At 45.5% G+C, this 15897-nt stretch overlaps 1 long non-coding RNA gene across 2 annotated transcripts in view; it reads right to left on the bottom strand.

Annotated features, from left to right (window-relative positions):
• Nucleotides 1–15670, bottom strand: part of LOC135231702 (uncharacterized) — a 37166-nt gene extending 21496 nt beyond the window's left edge. The window contains exons 1-2 of one of the 2 annotated variants that reach the window (XR_010322462.1): nucleotides 13665–15670; nucleotides 12790–12886 (exon numbers count right to left, since the gene is read on the bottom strand). This is a non-coding gene — a long non-coding RNA (uncharacterized LOC135231702). The remainder of the gene's footprint in view (nucleotides 1–12789; nucleotides 12887–13664) is intronic. The other variant, XR_010322461.1, reaches the window with a different exon arrangement.
• Between the last annotated feature and the right edge of the window lie 227 nt (nucleotides 15671–15897).

The following is a 15897-nucleotide window of genomic DNA, read 5'->3' as shown; positions in this document are numbered from 1 at the left end:
TCCTTCCTCAAGGGGACTCAGCTTCCCCTTCATTCAAGGAATTGTGGTTCTTTAAACTTGCTCAAGTCTGGGAATTGATTAAGGGGCCAGACTCTCTATTCTGGTGATTTGAGTTAGACTGCTGTTCGCTTTCCCCATATGTCTGTCAGTTTGTCATACTATGGGGGCTTGCGTGTTGCTGCGATGCTGGATGCTATGCCACTGGTATTCAAATACCAGCAGGGTCACCCATGAAGGACAGGTTTCAGCTGAGCTTCCAGACTAAGACTAGGAAGAAGGACTCAGCAGTCTACTTCTGAAAAGCACTAGCCAGTGAAAACCTTATGAATAGCAGCAGAAGATTGTCTGATATAGTACTGGAAGTTGAGCCCCCCAGGTTGGAAGGCACTCAGAAGATGACCGGGGAAGAGCTACCTTCTCAAAGTAGAGTCGACCTTAATGACGTGGATGGAGTAAAGCTTTCGGGACCTTCATTTGCTGGTGTGGCATGACCCAAAATGAGAAGAAACAGCTGCAAACATCCATTAATAATTGGAACCTGGAATGTATGAAGTATGAATCTAGGAAAACTGGAAATTGTCAAAAATGAAATGGAACACATAAACATCGATATCCTAGGCATTAGTGAGCTGAAATGGACTGGTATTGGCCATTTTGGATTGGACAATCACATAGTCTACTATGCTGGGAATGACAACTTGAAGAGGAATGGTGTTGCATTCATCATCAAAAAGAACTTTTCAAGATCTATCCTGAAGTACTATGCTGTCAGTGATAAGATAACATTCATACGTCTAAAAGGAAGACCAGTTAATACGACCATTATTCGAATTTATGTACCAACCAATAGGGCCAAAGATGAAGAAATAGAAGATTTTCATCAGCTGCTGCAGTCTGAAATTGATCGAACATGCAATCAAGTTGCATTGATAATTACTGGCGATTGGAATACGAAAGTTGGGAACAGAGAAGAAGGATCAGTAGTTGGAAAATATGGCCTTGGTGATAGAAACAATGCCAGAGATTGAAAGAAGAATTTTGCAAGACCAACGACTTCTTCATTGCAAATACCTTCTTTCACCAACATAAACGATGACTATACACATGGACCTTGCCAGATGGAACACACAGAAATCAAATTGACTACATCTGTGGAAAGAGATGATGGAAAAGCTCAATATCATCAGTCAGAACAAAGCCAAGGGCCAACTGTGGAACAGACCATCAATTGCTCATATGCAAGTTCAAGCTGAAACTGAAGAAAATCAGAGCAAGTCTATGAGAGCTAAAATATGACCTTGAGTATACCCCACCTGAATTTAGAGACCATCTCAAGAATAGATTTGACACATTGAACACTAGTGACCGAAGACCAGACGAGTTGTGGAATGATATCAAGGACATCCTCCATGAAGAAAGCAAGAGGTCACTGAAAAGTCAGGAAAGAAAGAAAAGACCAAGATGGATGTCAGAGGAGACTCTGAAACTTGCTCTCGAACATCGAGCAGCTAAAGCAAAAGGAAGAAATGATGAAGTCAAAGAACTGAACAGAAGATTTCAAAGGGCATCTTGAGAAGACAAAGTAAAGTATTATAATGACATGTACAAAGAGCTGGAGATGGAAAACCAAAAGGGAAGAACACACTTGGCGTTTCTCAAGCTGAAAGAACTGAAGAAAAAATTCAAGCCCTGAGTTGTAATAGTGAAGGATTCTATGGGGAAAATATTAAATCATGCAGGAAGCATCAAAAGTAGATGGAAGGAATACACAGAGTCATTATATCAAAAAGAATTAGTCGATGTTCAACCATTTCAAGAGGGGGCATAGGATCAGGAACTGATGGTACTGAAGGAAGAAGTCCAAGCTGCTCTGAAGGCATTGGTGAAAAACAAGGCTCCAGGAATTGATGGAATATCAATTGAGATGTTTCAACAGACAGATGCAGCGCTGGAGGTGCTCACTCGTCTGTGCCAAGAAATATGGAAGACAGCTTCCTGGCCAACTGACTGGAAAAGATCCATATTTATGCCTATTCCCAAGAAAGGTGATCCAACTGAATGTGCAAATTATAGAACAATATCATTAATATCACACACAAGCAAACTTCTGCTGAAGATTATTCAAAAATGGCTGCAGCAGTATATTGACAGGGAACTGCCAGAAATTCAGGCAGGTTTCAGAAGAGGACATGGAACCAAGGATATCATTGCTGATGTCAGATGGATCCTGGCTGAAAGCAGAGAATACCAGAAGGAGGTTTACTTGTGTTTTATTGATTATGCAAAGGCATTCGACTGTCTGGATCATAACAAATTATGGATAACACTGCGAAGAATAAGAATTCCAGAACACTTAATTGTGGTCATGAGGAAACTTTACATAGATCAAGAGGTGGTCATTCGGACAGAACAAGGGGATACTGATTGGTTGAAAGTCAGGAAAGGTGTGCATCAGAGTTGTATTCTTTCACCATACCTATTCAATCTGCATGCTGAGCAAATAATCCGAGAAGCTGGACTATATGAAGAAGAACGGGGCATCAGGATTGGAGGAAGACTCATTAACAACCTGTGTTATGCAGATGACACAACCTTGCTTGCTGAAAGTGAAGAGGACTTGAAGCACTTACTAATGAAGATCAGAGACCACAGCCTTCAGTATGGATTGCATCTCAACATTAAAAAAAAAAAAAAAAATCCTCACAACTGGACCAATGAGCAACATCATGATAAAGGGAGAAAAGATTGAAGTTGTCAAGGATTTCATTTTACTTGGATCTGAGATCAACACCCATGGAAGCAGGAGTCAAGAAATCAAGAGATGCATTGCATTGGGTAAATCTTCTGCAAAGGACCCCTTTAAAGTGTTGAAGAGCAAAGATGTCCCCTTGAAGACTAAGGTGCTCCTGACCTAAGCCATGGTATTTTCAATGACATCATGTGCATGTGAAAGCTGGACAATGAATAAGGAAGACCAAAGAAGAACTGATGCCTTTGAATTGTGGTCAAATATTGAATACACCATGGACTGCCAAAAGAACGAACAAATCTGTCTTCAAAGAAGTACAGCCAGAATTCTCCTTAGAGGCAAGGATGGCGAGACAGCGTCTTTCATGCTTTGGACACGTTGTCAGGAGGGATCAGTCCCTGAAGAAGGACGTCATGCTTGGCAGAGTACAGGGTCAGCGGAAAAGAGGAAGACCCTCAACGAGGTGGATTGACACAGTGGCTGCAACAATGAGCTCAAGCATAACAACGATTGTAAGGATGGTTCAGGACCGGGCAGTGTTCCGTTCTGTTGTGCATAGGGTCGCTATGAGTCGGAACGAACTTGACGGCACCTAACAACAACAAGAACAACAACAGCTGTTCGCTTGACCTGTAGTTCTTCCAATTATACAGATGAAGTAAATATTTAGTAGGTTTTTTGTCTATTTCACTCCTAGGGACACAATGACTAAGTAACCAATGCTGTAAGTCTGTGGGAGTCAGTTACTGCTTTGACTTCACTGTTCTTTATTAACCAGACTCGCCAGGTCTTTATCTATTGAGTGCGGCTACTTGGCCTCTACCGCCATGGAGTCCAGTCAGCTCCATTTGTAGTTAGGTGTCTTAACTCAGTTAGGGCAGTTCCCACTGTCAACTTTGACTTACATAAAATAGCAATCACAGTAGTCTTCAAAGATGCTGAGGCTCCCTTCACAAATTTGTTCCTCACCATTGTGGTAAAAGGTGTGTCTTCTGGGCACACCTGAGAAATCCACTCTAACATGGCAATTTCCCTAAGCCCTTGGATACCTTCTTCTACAGAACACTAAGACAGGTCTGATACTTCACCTTGATTTAGTGTAGGCTGCAGCCTAGTCCATGCTTCAGTGACCCAAGCAAATAAACTATTAGATCCTTACCTAATCTCTTGAGCTGAAACATTGAATGAAGAATCTGTGTTTAGTGGCCCCATATCAATAAACTCAGACTGATCCATCTTTATGTTCTTTGTACCATTATCCCACAGCCTTAATAGCCATCCCCACACATATTTCCCAGGTTTCTATTTGTATATGTTAGAAATTTCAAGCAGTTCTTTTGCAATGTAGTATACCTCCTCCTGGGTCACACTTTGTATTTGACCTTTTGGTGCTCACTGGGACTTAAGTCAAGTTATAGGTCTGGAAGCCAAAATTGATGGTTGGGGTGTGTTTTTGAACTTTCAGCATGATCTTTATGGCATCTGCCTCCGGTGATGCCCCAGGCAATGACTCAGACAAAGGCTCTTCAAACACAGCTAGGTTAATCTCATCAGATGGGGGTGGAAAGGCTAATGGTTTTGCTGGGGAGTATGGCTTAGCAGACAAAGATGGAGTAATCCCTTCAGATGGGTGTGAGAGCACTGGTTCTGTTCACAGGAGTGATTGAAAGGAATTTAGTGGCTCAATGTCCCCAGCTTCCTGATTATCTGTTTCTATGTCCTCATTCCAAGTTTTGGGGTCCCATTCCTTCCCAATTAAAGCCCTCACTTTAACTTCAGACACACTTGAGGTTGGGAATTGAGTTAGTGTTGTAATTCAGACGCTCTTACGACAATATTTTGGGTTTGGTTTTTGGCCATATAAGCTCTGTTACTAGAAGAAATAAGGCTTTCTTTCAAGGCACAAATGGAAACTTTGAGGTTGTTTATGTGACATTTGAGCTTTGACTCTGAAACCCTGAGCTTATCTCTTTCTTTCACCACTTTGTCTAGTGAAATTAGGACCAATCAAAAAGCTTCCTTATACTTCTCATTAAGACAAAATTGTAGAAAGATACCAAACATGTAATCTCCCTGAGCCTTGCTTCTCACCAATACCTGATCTACTGGTGGTGATATTTTGCATATATGTATTGCCAGCTCACACCATGATTACCAGTGCCCTCTTTACTGCTGGAAGTAGAGTCATCAACATCTTTAAGACTAACCACATTCAAGAACCAATATAGAAAACTCAGCCTTTCAATTTTGTTTCTCTAGAACCACTCTCTGTACCAAACGCCTTAGGCTAGGTTCTCTAGAGAAGCAAAACCGGTAAAGGGTATAAATATATAGAGAGAGAGATTTAAATCAAGGGAATGGCTCACATAATTGTAGAGGCTGGAACATCCCCAGTCTGTGGATCAGGCTGGAGGCTTCTGATTCATGTAGCCACAGGGGCTGGCGAACCCAAGACTGGCAGGTCAGAGAGCAGGGCTCTTTCTCACAGGCTGTGAAGACCGACAAACCCCAAGATTGGCAGGCAAGACAGCAGGTAAGCTGCTAGCTCAAGTCCCAAAAACGAGGTCAAATAAACAGGAACCAGCTGCAGGATCCATAGCAAGAAAAAGCCCATGAACCTTGTAAGAAAGTCCACTTATATTTGATGCAGGCCATACCCCCAAGGAAACTCCCTTTCAACTATTGGCTACTCACAGCAGATCCCATCATGGAGGTAATCAAACTATATCAAATCTCATCATGGAAGTGATCATATCATCATACCACTGCCAAACTACATCATAACTGTCAAACCACTGAGAATCATGCCTTAATGATCACAAGGCACCTGCTGTGTTAAGACTGGTGTGTCATAGCAGCTGACTCCACAACATCATTTTCCTGGTTACATGTGTTACAGCATCGATTTTTCAGTGGCAACTCTGTGCCACACAGCAGTTCCAGAAAGAATTCTACCAATAGACCTTGAGCTCTGATGAGCAGGATTAGGCACACGCAGTTCCACTAACAGCTAAATTTAGAGACTTACACAGTCAGGTGATTTGGACAATAAAATATACAATTTGTTTTCTTGTCTGCCCCATATTACTGCTATGAGTATCAAAGATGCTATACTTGAAGAAAGAAGCTGGAGATAAAAACCGGTGAGTATTCTTGAATTTGTACTTAACATATGAATTTGGAGAAAGGTAGTATTTCAAGCCTTCTCACTCTGAGGGATGGAGCAAATACTGAAATTGGGGAAGACAGAGGCTCTACCACATGCTTCCCAAACAGATTCCTGGCCCCAGCAGTGAATGGACTGAATTACAGAGTGGAAGTGTATCCATATTTACTTTTTTGTTTGCATTCTTTGGTTCATTTTCAATCATTTATTTTGAGTACTTGCACTGTCCTCGGTATTTAGGTGTGAAGAAATGATGAAGGAAAAGAACTGAACAGAAATTTTCAGTGTGGCTTAAAAAGACAAAGTAAAATATTATAATGAAATGTGCAAAAACCTGATGCTTAGCATTTCTTAAGCTGAAAGAACTGAAAAAAAAAATTCAAGACTTGAGTTGCAATATTGAGAGATTCCATGGGAAAAATAGTGAATGACTCAGGAAACATAAAAGGAGATGAACGGAACGCAGGGTCACTGTACCAAAAAGAATTGGTTGATGTTCAACAATTTCAGGAGGTAGTGTATGTTCAAGAACTGTTGGTATTGAAGGAAAAAGTCCGAGCTGCACTGAAGGCATTGGCAAAAAACAAGGCTCCAGGAACTGATGAAATACCAACTGAGAAGTTTCAATAAACGAATGCAACTCTGGAAGGGCTCACTTTCTACGCCAAGAAATTTGGAAGACAGCCACCTGACCAACCTACTGGAAGAGATCCATATTTGAGCCCATTCCACAGAAAGGTGATCCAACAGAATGCAGAAATTATCAAGCAATATTATACACAAGTAAAATTTTGCTGAAGATAATTCAAAAGCTGTTGCAGCAGTACATTGACAGGGAACTGCCAGAAATTCAAGTGGAATTCTGAAGAGGATTTGGAGCATCGTCGCTGATGTCAGATAGATCCTGGCTGAAAGCAGAGAATACCAGAAAGATGTTTACCTGTGTTTTATTGGCTATGCAAAGGCATTCAACTCTGTGGATTGTAACAAATTATGGATAACATTGTGAAGAATGGGAATTCAAGTACACTTAGTTGTGTCCATGAGGAACCTGTAACATTGACCAAGAGGCAGTCATTTGAACAGAACAAGGGAACAGTGCATGGTTTAAAATCAGGGAAGGTGTGCATCAGGGTTACATCCTTTCACTATACTTATTCAATCTGTATGCGGAACAAATAATCAGAGAAGCTGGACTATATGAAGAAGGACGTGGCATCAGGATTGGTGGAAGACTCATTAACAACCTGCAATATGCAGATGACACAACCTTTCTTGCTGAAGAGGTCTGGAAGCACTCACTGATGAAGACCAAAGACTGCAGCCTTCAGTACGGATTACACCACAACATAAAGAAAACAAAAATCCTCACAACTGGACCAATAAGCAACATCATGATAAATGGAAAAAATATTGAAGTTGTCAAGGATTTCATTTTACTTGGATCTACAGTCAACGCCCATGGAAGCAGCAGTCAAGAGATCAAAGGAGGTATTGCATTGGGGAAATCTGCTGCAAAAGACCTCTTTAAAGTGTTAAAAAGCAAAGATACCACTTTGAGGACTAAGGTGTGCCTGACTCAAGTCATGGTATTTTTGATCACCCCCTATGCATGCGAAAACTAGCCAATGAATAAGGAGGATCAAGGAAGAATTGATGCATTTGAATTATGGGGTTGGTAAGAATACTGAATATACCATGGACTTCTGGAAGAGTGAACAAATCCGTCTTCGAAGAAGTACAGCCAGAATGCTTCCTAGAAGCGAAGATGGCAAGACTTTGTCTCACATACTTTGGACATGCTGTCAGGAGGGACCAGTCCCTGGAGAAAGACATCATGCGTGGTAAAGCAAAGGGTCAGCGAAAAAGAGGAAGACCCTCAACAAGATGGATTGACACAGTGGCTGCAAGACTGAGCTCAAACAAAGCAAAAATTGTGAGGATGGTGCAGGACTGGGCAGTGTTTCATTCTGTTGTACATAGGGTTGCTATAAGTCGGAACCATCTGGACAGCACCTAACAACAACAAGGTATTATACAAGGCACTGAGATACAAATGTAAACATGATAATCCTCCCACCTTCTCCATTGTACACAGTTTGGTGGAGGTACTGAACAGAAACAACTAACTATAATACAGTAAAATAAGTGCCCTTATGTGGTCACTATTGAGATGAAATGATAATTAATGCAGTAGATAGAGGGAGGTTCCCAGAAGAGGAGACGTTTCTTCTGGATCTTGAAAGATGAGTAGAACTGGTCAAGAGGATAAGGTAGAAGGGTTTCTTATGTAGAGGGATCAGCATGAACAAGGCACAGAGGAATGAAGCTGCATGGGGTATCAGCATGGCAAAACACAAGGTGTGTGGTAAAGAGGAGGGAAGCAAGCTGGTTTTTCCAGCCTCACTTTGCCTAATTCATGTTTTCCATTTCTGGGTTTCAATCCTGCAGTAAATAAAAACTGATGAGAAATACAAATTTTTGTTTATTCTTGTTCAGAGAAAAGTTGAAAATAATGAATGAGCAAATGAAAGAAACATATACAAGAGGGCCTCAGCCTTTTCAGTCAAGAAACATAAGTCACAGCCATCCTGGGAGGAAAAGGAGAGAAGAGCTTCTATCATTATTGCAACCTCAGTTCTTCCGAGTCCCATCTTCTCCTGGGCAGGGGCCCAGGGACACTGCTCCTGCTATAGCATCCGTCCCTCTGTCTGCTCCCTCAGCAGCCCAGTTCCAAGCACTGTCCCCTGTACCCTCCTCTTTCCCCAGTAGTGGCCAGTGTTCCTGGTGCTGCCGCCTCTGTGCCCAGGCCCCTGTGTCTGAGCCTTGGGTGCTGACACCACCCTGCCACATCCTAGCTCCTGGTCCCTGGACCCTTAGCAGCCCCAGCAGAGGCAGGGCTGGGGGGCTGTACTTTGGTGCTAAACATCTCTTCCCCTTTTGCAGGAGCAGCTGCTTCTCTACCTTTCTCACTCTTTGGTGCCCATAAAGGACCCAGAAGAATCTAGCGCCTCCACCATGAAAAGTAATACGCATACCTGGTGTTGAGCTCAGAAAGTAATATGCATATCTGCTGTTGAGCTGAGATTGCATGGCAGTCCTGAGCTTGGCTGGAGGGCTTGCTCAGCAGGCTGGGTTTAGGTTTCAATGTGAAGGTGGAAATTAGCCTGAATGATCCTGACCAAAGTGGCCAGAGGGTGAGTAAGAATTAATGTCTTAGAGAGCAACAAGGGCCAGGGCAGGAAAGTAAATTCGGTTGAAAGCCAGAGGCAGAGAAAAAGGCTTGGATCACGGCTTGGATGGGGAATGAGTGAAAGAGGCTGAGACAGTCACCCTCATTTGCCCTCAGCTGCTTCACTAGTTGTCAGTTGTGTGCCATTGGTGTGTCATATTGGCTCACACATGAAGCGCTGGTCCTCCCCCTTCTCGGGGGAGCCAGAGACTGCCCTGACTTTGCCCAAGGAGAGACCCATTTAGTGAGACACAAACGCTCCTTCCCTTCCCTTCGCCCTTTCCTCAGCACCAGGTCTTACAAGGAAAACCTTCCTCAACCAAGAGGCTCCTAGTGTGAAACAGAAGCTTTTGCAATTTACATCTGTATTTTACCCTCCCTTAGCCCTTAGCCAGGAGATGTGACTTCAAGCCTGCTGTGAGTAGACAGTTTCACAGGCAACTTGGGAGAGATGAGAGGGGTTGAGGCCTTAGCAGAGGAAGAGAGTAGAGGGGGCTGAGAGGGAGGAATGGAGCTAGGAGAGAGAAGTCAGCTTTGGCACATGAACTTAGAATGGACATCATGCTAAGGCTATTTCACCGTGTTTTGGGGCAGTATTGAAAAAATATTTACTTAGCTATGGTGTAGTCGTCTCCACTAGGGGTGGTTTTAATACTTCCTCCTATATTGGAAATTGCCCTTGTTACACTGGGGTAGGGTCCCAATGGCCAGGTCTGTACTATGTGACTCTGTCCCCACGGCTGTAGCCATTCTTGGTCTATGGCAGACACCTGACTCAAGAGGGCTAATTAAATCTCTTCACAGCTCAACCACCAGTGATTGGTATAGGAATCAGCCTCTGACCCAAGCCAGGCCAGAGCCCCTGCTCAGAGCAGAGAGAAATATGCCAATCCCTCTCTGTGGCGGCAGGTGGGTCGTGAGTGAGGCCAGGAAGCTATGTTTACAGCCACAACAAGTAGTCCAGTCTGCAGTGGGGAAAGTTGAAGCCAGCATGCAGAAAGAGCCAGAGAAGCAGACACTGAATCCTGGTTTCAGCTGTAGCCGACTGAGGCCCATTCTCAGGGTTTCCCTCCCATTCTTCCAGGTTAGTTTTTTTTTGAAACACTCAATTATACTTCTAATTAACTCCCCCCTCCTGCTTTTCTTTCTTGAAGTAATTGGTTTGATTTCTGTTTCTTGCACCATGTACTAAGCCTTCTCACTTACACAGATGACCAACTGAATAGGTTAAATTAATGTGATCCAAAGCTTTGTTCATCCTGAGGCCTCCAATTACTCTGAAACCTTGCATCACAGTGGTACCCAAGAGAAGTCGTGTCAATAGGGACTGTTTTGCCCCCAGCCCTGAAGGGAAGCTCCTTTACCAAAACTGGAATCTCCTTTTCCAGGGAAATCTCAGTCCATTTATGCAAAACTCAGTATGTGTCTCTAGGAATCCATCGTTCAAGGGAGCGTATGAGACCCAGAATCCTAGGCATTTTCCTGGAGTGTCTTTGGAGAACATCTATTTTTAGATTCTGCACATGACCTAGTGTCTTCCTGTAGTAATCTTAATACCTGCAATAAAGCAAAACCCACTTCTAAACATGCAGACAAGGACACTGCAGCCGCCTACCTAGACTACTCCATACTCCTTGACTCATGTCAACTCTTCCAAGATGGGCAGCTGGCCAGGGCACAGCATTTCCTCCTGATATCCTCTTTGTAGGAGGAGAACTCATGGTTAAGCAACTATGGACATTAAAGGGAAAATAGGATTATAAATGCTTTTACTTTTGCCAACTTGTTGAATAAAAGGAATGTTTGGAACATTTTAATGCATCTTTTAATAATAATGAGTGCCGTTCAAGTTTCTTTTTCTATCCAGGGGAGAGGCAGCATCTGCTGGACTTAATATAGATGCTGCCATTTCACATAGGGTATGGTGCTTTAGTGAAGGGAGAGCGCAGGTTAGGGTATAGGAAGTTCAATTTTGGACGTGCTGTGGTTAAAGGTCCCTGGGGTCACACTGGTGGCAATACTCAGTGGGCAATCAGCTGTACGTCAAACAAATTTGACATTTGGGTGTTTGTTGAAACCTGGGGTGTGAATGAGAATTTGTAAAATAAGAGAAGTAAGCTCAGTATAGAACCCTGGGAGAGATGGAGGAAAAGGAAGTAGTGAGGCAGAGGGAGAAAGAGCATCCAAGGAGATAGAAGAAAATGAGGGCTGCCTGGTGTCTTGGCAGCCCCAGAAGTTAATTTCAAGAATGAGGAAGTGGTCAACGTAGAGAAAAGGACTAATAAGGACTGAAGTGCCTCCCTAGTTTAGTAACAAGGAAGTCTCTGGAGACATTGGCAAGAGTATTTTAGGCATAGTTACATAGTGTTGCTCTAACACAAATACAGCACACTGTGAGAAAATAAGTTTTCTTACAGTTTGTTGTATGTGTTACAGCAGCAGAAGTCTAAATTTAAGGAGTGACTCTGGGGGAGGTCCGTCTTTGTCTATTTCAGCTTCTAGTAGCTGCCAGCAATCCTTGACATTCCTGGGTTTGTCTATTCATCTGCCACCGTCATGGTCAGATAGAGTCTGTCTTCAATCCTGTGTCTAATCTGCACTTTTATACCTCAGAAGTGATTATGTTTAGGACATACCCTACACTAATATGCCCTTATTAACACAACAAAGAAAATCCTATTTCCAAACAGGATGACATCCACAGGTATAGGAGTTAAGATTCCAACACATATTTTGGGGGGACACAATTCAATCCATAACAAGCGATGTAACAGAGAAAGACTCCAGATGCCAAGAGGTTGAAGTTGGAGACCTTGGTGCCAGTTCACAGAGGAATGGGATCCCCTATTTCCCTGACTCCCTGCACCAACTGCTCACTGGCATGTGATGAAAAGAAGGTGGAAGGATAATGGGGCAAAGGACCATGGAGATATAAAAGGGAGAGCTGCAAGAACAGGGGTACATTTGGAGAATGGATTTTGTTAGAGTGGAGCAGTTCTATGTGGAGACACGGCCCAGAGTGTGGCCAACAGGATGGGGGACCAAGTGGTGAGAAAGGTAAAGGTCATTGGAGACAATGGGGGTCAAGAGTTGTCAAATGTGTTATCCACAGGGACATTAATTCACTCAGAATGGTGGAAATATTTCCCCTGGGACGCCTGTGAGTCAGGGGCCAAAGTCTTCAGTGAATCTTGGGGAGGTGGGAAGACAGCGGTACCAAAGAGCTTAAAAGAAGAATGATGGTCCAGAAGAAGTAGTGGCAGGTGGAAGGGTGCTGACCACCCTCCTTGTGGAAGGTGGTCTATGGGAATGAGTTGGCTTCGCTCAAGAGGTCAGCAATTGAAGCAATGCCTTCAGCTAGATTTCAGCCAAGCTAGAAGGTGGAGAAGGAGCCTTGGTGGGGCAATGGTTAAGTGCTAGGCTGTTAACCTTAAGGGTTGGTGGTCTGAACTCAGCAGCAGCTCTGCGGGAGAAAAGACCTGGTGATCCGCTCCTATAAAGATTACAGCCTAAAAAGGGGCTGTTTTACTGTGTCATAACTATGGTGCTATGAGTCAGAACTGACTGGAAGGCAGTGTTCTTTTTGGGACATATATATATATATATATATATATATATATATATATATATATATATACTCACACGCAGTGGTTAAGAACTTCCACGGCTAACCAAAGGGTGGGCAGTCCGAATCCATGAGCTGCTCCTTGGAAGCCCTGTGGGGCAGTTCTCCTCTGTCCTGTAGGGTCGCAATGAGTCAGAATCAACTCGAGGGCAACTTTAAAAAATATATATATATGTACATTCAGAGGGAAAAAGAGAGTGGGGAGAGGGGAGGGAGACAGAAGGAGAGTTAGCTCTGTTCAGTCTCATTTCCTTTTGATGATCTCAGTTTTTATTTTTGGCTTCGGTCTAAGCCCCAGCCCAACAGTGAGCACTGAACAGCTTGACCCCTGCAGGCGGCCGCCATTTCTCGGGACCAGGGAAGCCTCCAGCAGGGCTGCGGGTCCTCGCCCACCGTGGCACGGTGGACTTGCCCCTCTGCCAGCAGTGCCGGACGGGAAAGCTGGGGATTCGGGGCCCCCTCTGCCCGGCCTCCTTCTGTTCAGGTCTCCAGCTTCCTGGGCCCCACGTCGCTAGCACCCGGTAGAGCCTGGCCTGTACTCTGCCAAGGAATGGGGTCTGCCCCATCCGGCTCTGCCTTTCACCAGCCGGGTCCCGGGGCAGCGGCCCCACCACGCTGCCTGTCCAGCGCTGCTGCCTCAGCGGCCCTCGGTTCCGGACATCTGAGCGCAATTCCGCTGATAGGCTCTGAGCGCTGATTTTCCAACTAAGCCAGAAACTGTCTCTGGGCCCGCATATTTTTCCCTGCACCCCCCGCAGCTGTTCCCTGCCCTCTCAGCACGTCACTCCACTGTATCCCCTCCGAACAAGGGGCTCACTGTTGAATGTGCCTTTAAAGCAGACAGGGTTCAAACAAGAAAAATATTTTGTTTATTCAACAGATATTCACATACCTACTGTGTGCCAGATACTGTTGTCTGATGAGTCGCGGACTGAGCCAGCCTGGGCGCTAGAACTGGGTCTGGTTGCCCAAGTCGTTATCAGGTTAAGAGCATCTTGGGGTGGGGGAGAGGAGAGGGCAGAGGGTACCGTTCCGGAGACGTCAGTGCTGGGGGCCAAATCGGCTGGGCTATGCGCCCCTCCCCTCGCTATCTCCCCATTCATCTGCGGGCCATGGGGCCGAAGTTACCCAGGGGCGCACAGCCTTGTGTCCGGCCCGGCCACGGCGGCCCGGCACTGCGCGCCCCTCAGGCTCAGGAAGCCGGTGACTTTCCCCCAGGCAGAGCCATGCACACTGGTGGGGCCCGGCGCGCCCAGGAGAGGGAGCTCACGGGCAGGGCATTCCGCGGGGGTTGCCGCCGAGGGTGACCCGGCCACCACGCCTGGGCCTCTCCGGGCCCCACCCAGGGGCGCTTACCCGGAGCGACCTCAATGGGTGCGCCTCGCACTACAGCACACGCTCTTGGCTTTTTGGAAACGCTTTGTGAATTTGCGTCTGGAAAACCCCGACAAAATTAGAGACTAAAACTTAAATACACGTGAGGCAAGCAGCGGCTGCAGCGTTTCCGTGAAAAAACCCCGAAAAGCCGGGGCTCCGGCGGGGCCTCGGAGAGTCAGAAGTCGCAATCCGAAGTCGCGCTCCCTCTAGTGGCCGGATCCTCGGGCAGGGCGCTGTCCACTGGGGCAGTTAGTGGCTCAGGCGGCCCTGTGCCTCCTGCTGGCCTCCCGCGGGGCTGAGGACCCTGCGCAGCAGAAGCCGACAGGGCCCAGCCTCGGGCACTTGGAAGACAGCCTCACCCAGCATGGAAGAGAGAGCCACAGGCATAGAGGACCCCAGGGAGATTAAAAACAAGAACTAATGCCGTCGAGTCGATTCCGACTCATAGCGACCCTATGGGACAGAGTAGAACTGCCCCATAGAGTTTCCAAGGAGCGCTTTAGACCCCTTTTAATACTATCCTTGGACCTCTACAGGTATTTTCTATCCCTCTAGGGAGACATACGTAACGGCAACAAAAAAGTCTATGAATTCTGTATTCTTTCAAACGATTTGTACTTATTTACCACAATTCTATCAACCCGTTGACCCGTTGCCGTCAAGTCGATCCCAACTCATAGCGACCCTATAGGGCAGGGTAGAACTGCCCCATAGGGTTTCCAAGGAGCGCCTGGTGGGTTCAAACTGCTGTCTTTTGGTTAGCAACTGTAGCTCTTAAACTCTACACCGCCAGGGTCTCCAGCCTATCAACACACTTGAAAAATTACGTACACATCGTCTACACGTTATGCAAGGCGTATTTTTTTCAGGCCCAGCAGGGATTCTTACTTAATAGAGGTTAGCTGCACAACTGGGAGTGGGTAGGATTACGGAGTTCCATGAAACTTAAGACAATTTTTCAAATTTTGGGGCTTATATGAATTTGGGGGGAAGTTCTGTAGCTTTTATGATTACCAAAGAGTTCATAACCTTAGTGTGATTAAGAAATGCTGGTCTAAAGACAACATTGAGTGGTGTGTTTATAGATTCAGAACCCATTGCACTAACACTGAGGCCCCCTGAAGACCCGAAGCCCACGGATCTGGACCCCTGCCGGAGAGTATGGCTCTCCAGTGAGGGCGACTAGAGTCTAGGCTTGACTCTCCCTCTTTACAGAAGATTCCCACCACCCCACCAGAACTCCAGGAGCACTGACTGGTTTTGTTTTAGAGTCAAGTTAGGTTCAAGTAGGTTTACTTCTGCATTTCTCTTTGAGCTTAAATAGAAATAACTCTGGTGGGTTTTCCCCCCAGGTTAGTCATGCAAGCTCTCTATGCCTCAGGTACCACTGGGTTTCAGCCTCTGGGGCAGCCCTTCTGCACAGGCCTGGCCCAGGACCCCTCAGCCATCCGTCTGGAGTCTTTGGGGAAATTTGGGTGCTGACTTCAAGGGCTGGGATTTTCCTCGGCCACTGTGCCCAGGGAATTAAAAAGTGTTCCTTTTAAGGGGAAACCCTGATGGCATGGTGGTTAAGGGCTAGGTCGCTAGCCAAAAGGATGGCAGTTTGAATCCACCAAGTGCTCCTTGGAAACTCTGGGGCAGCTCTACTCTAGGGTCACTCTAGGGTCCTCTAGGGTCACTGTGAGTCTGAATAGACTCGAAGGGTTTGGGTTTTTGGGTTTCCCTTTTAAGGCGGGGGCGGGGGGGGG

Source organism: Loxodonta africana, chromosome 7, assembly GCF_030014295.1.
Source record: "Loxodonta africana isolate mLoxAfr1 chromosome 7, mLoxAfr1.hap2, whole genome shotgun sequence".
In the NCBI taxonomy this organism is placed as follows: Eukaryota; Metazoa; Chordata; class Mammalia; order Proboscidea; family Elephantidae; genus Loxodonta; species Loxodonta africana.
The sequence above is the reverse complement of the archived record's forward strand: the minus strand, read 5'-3'. Positions and strand labels throughout refer to the sequence as shown.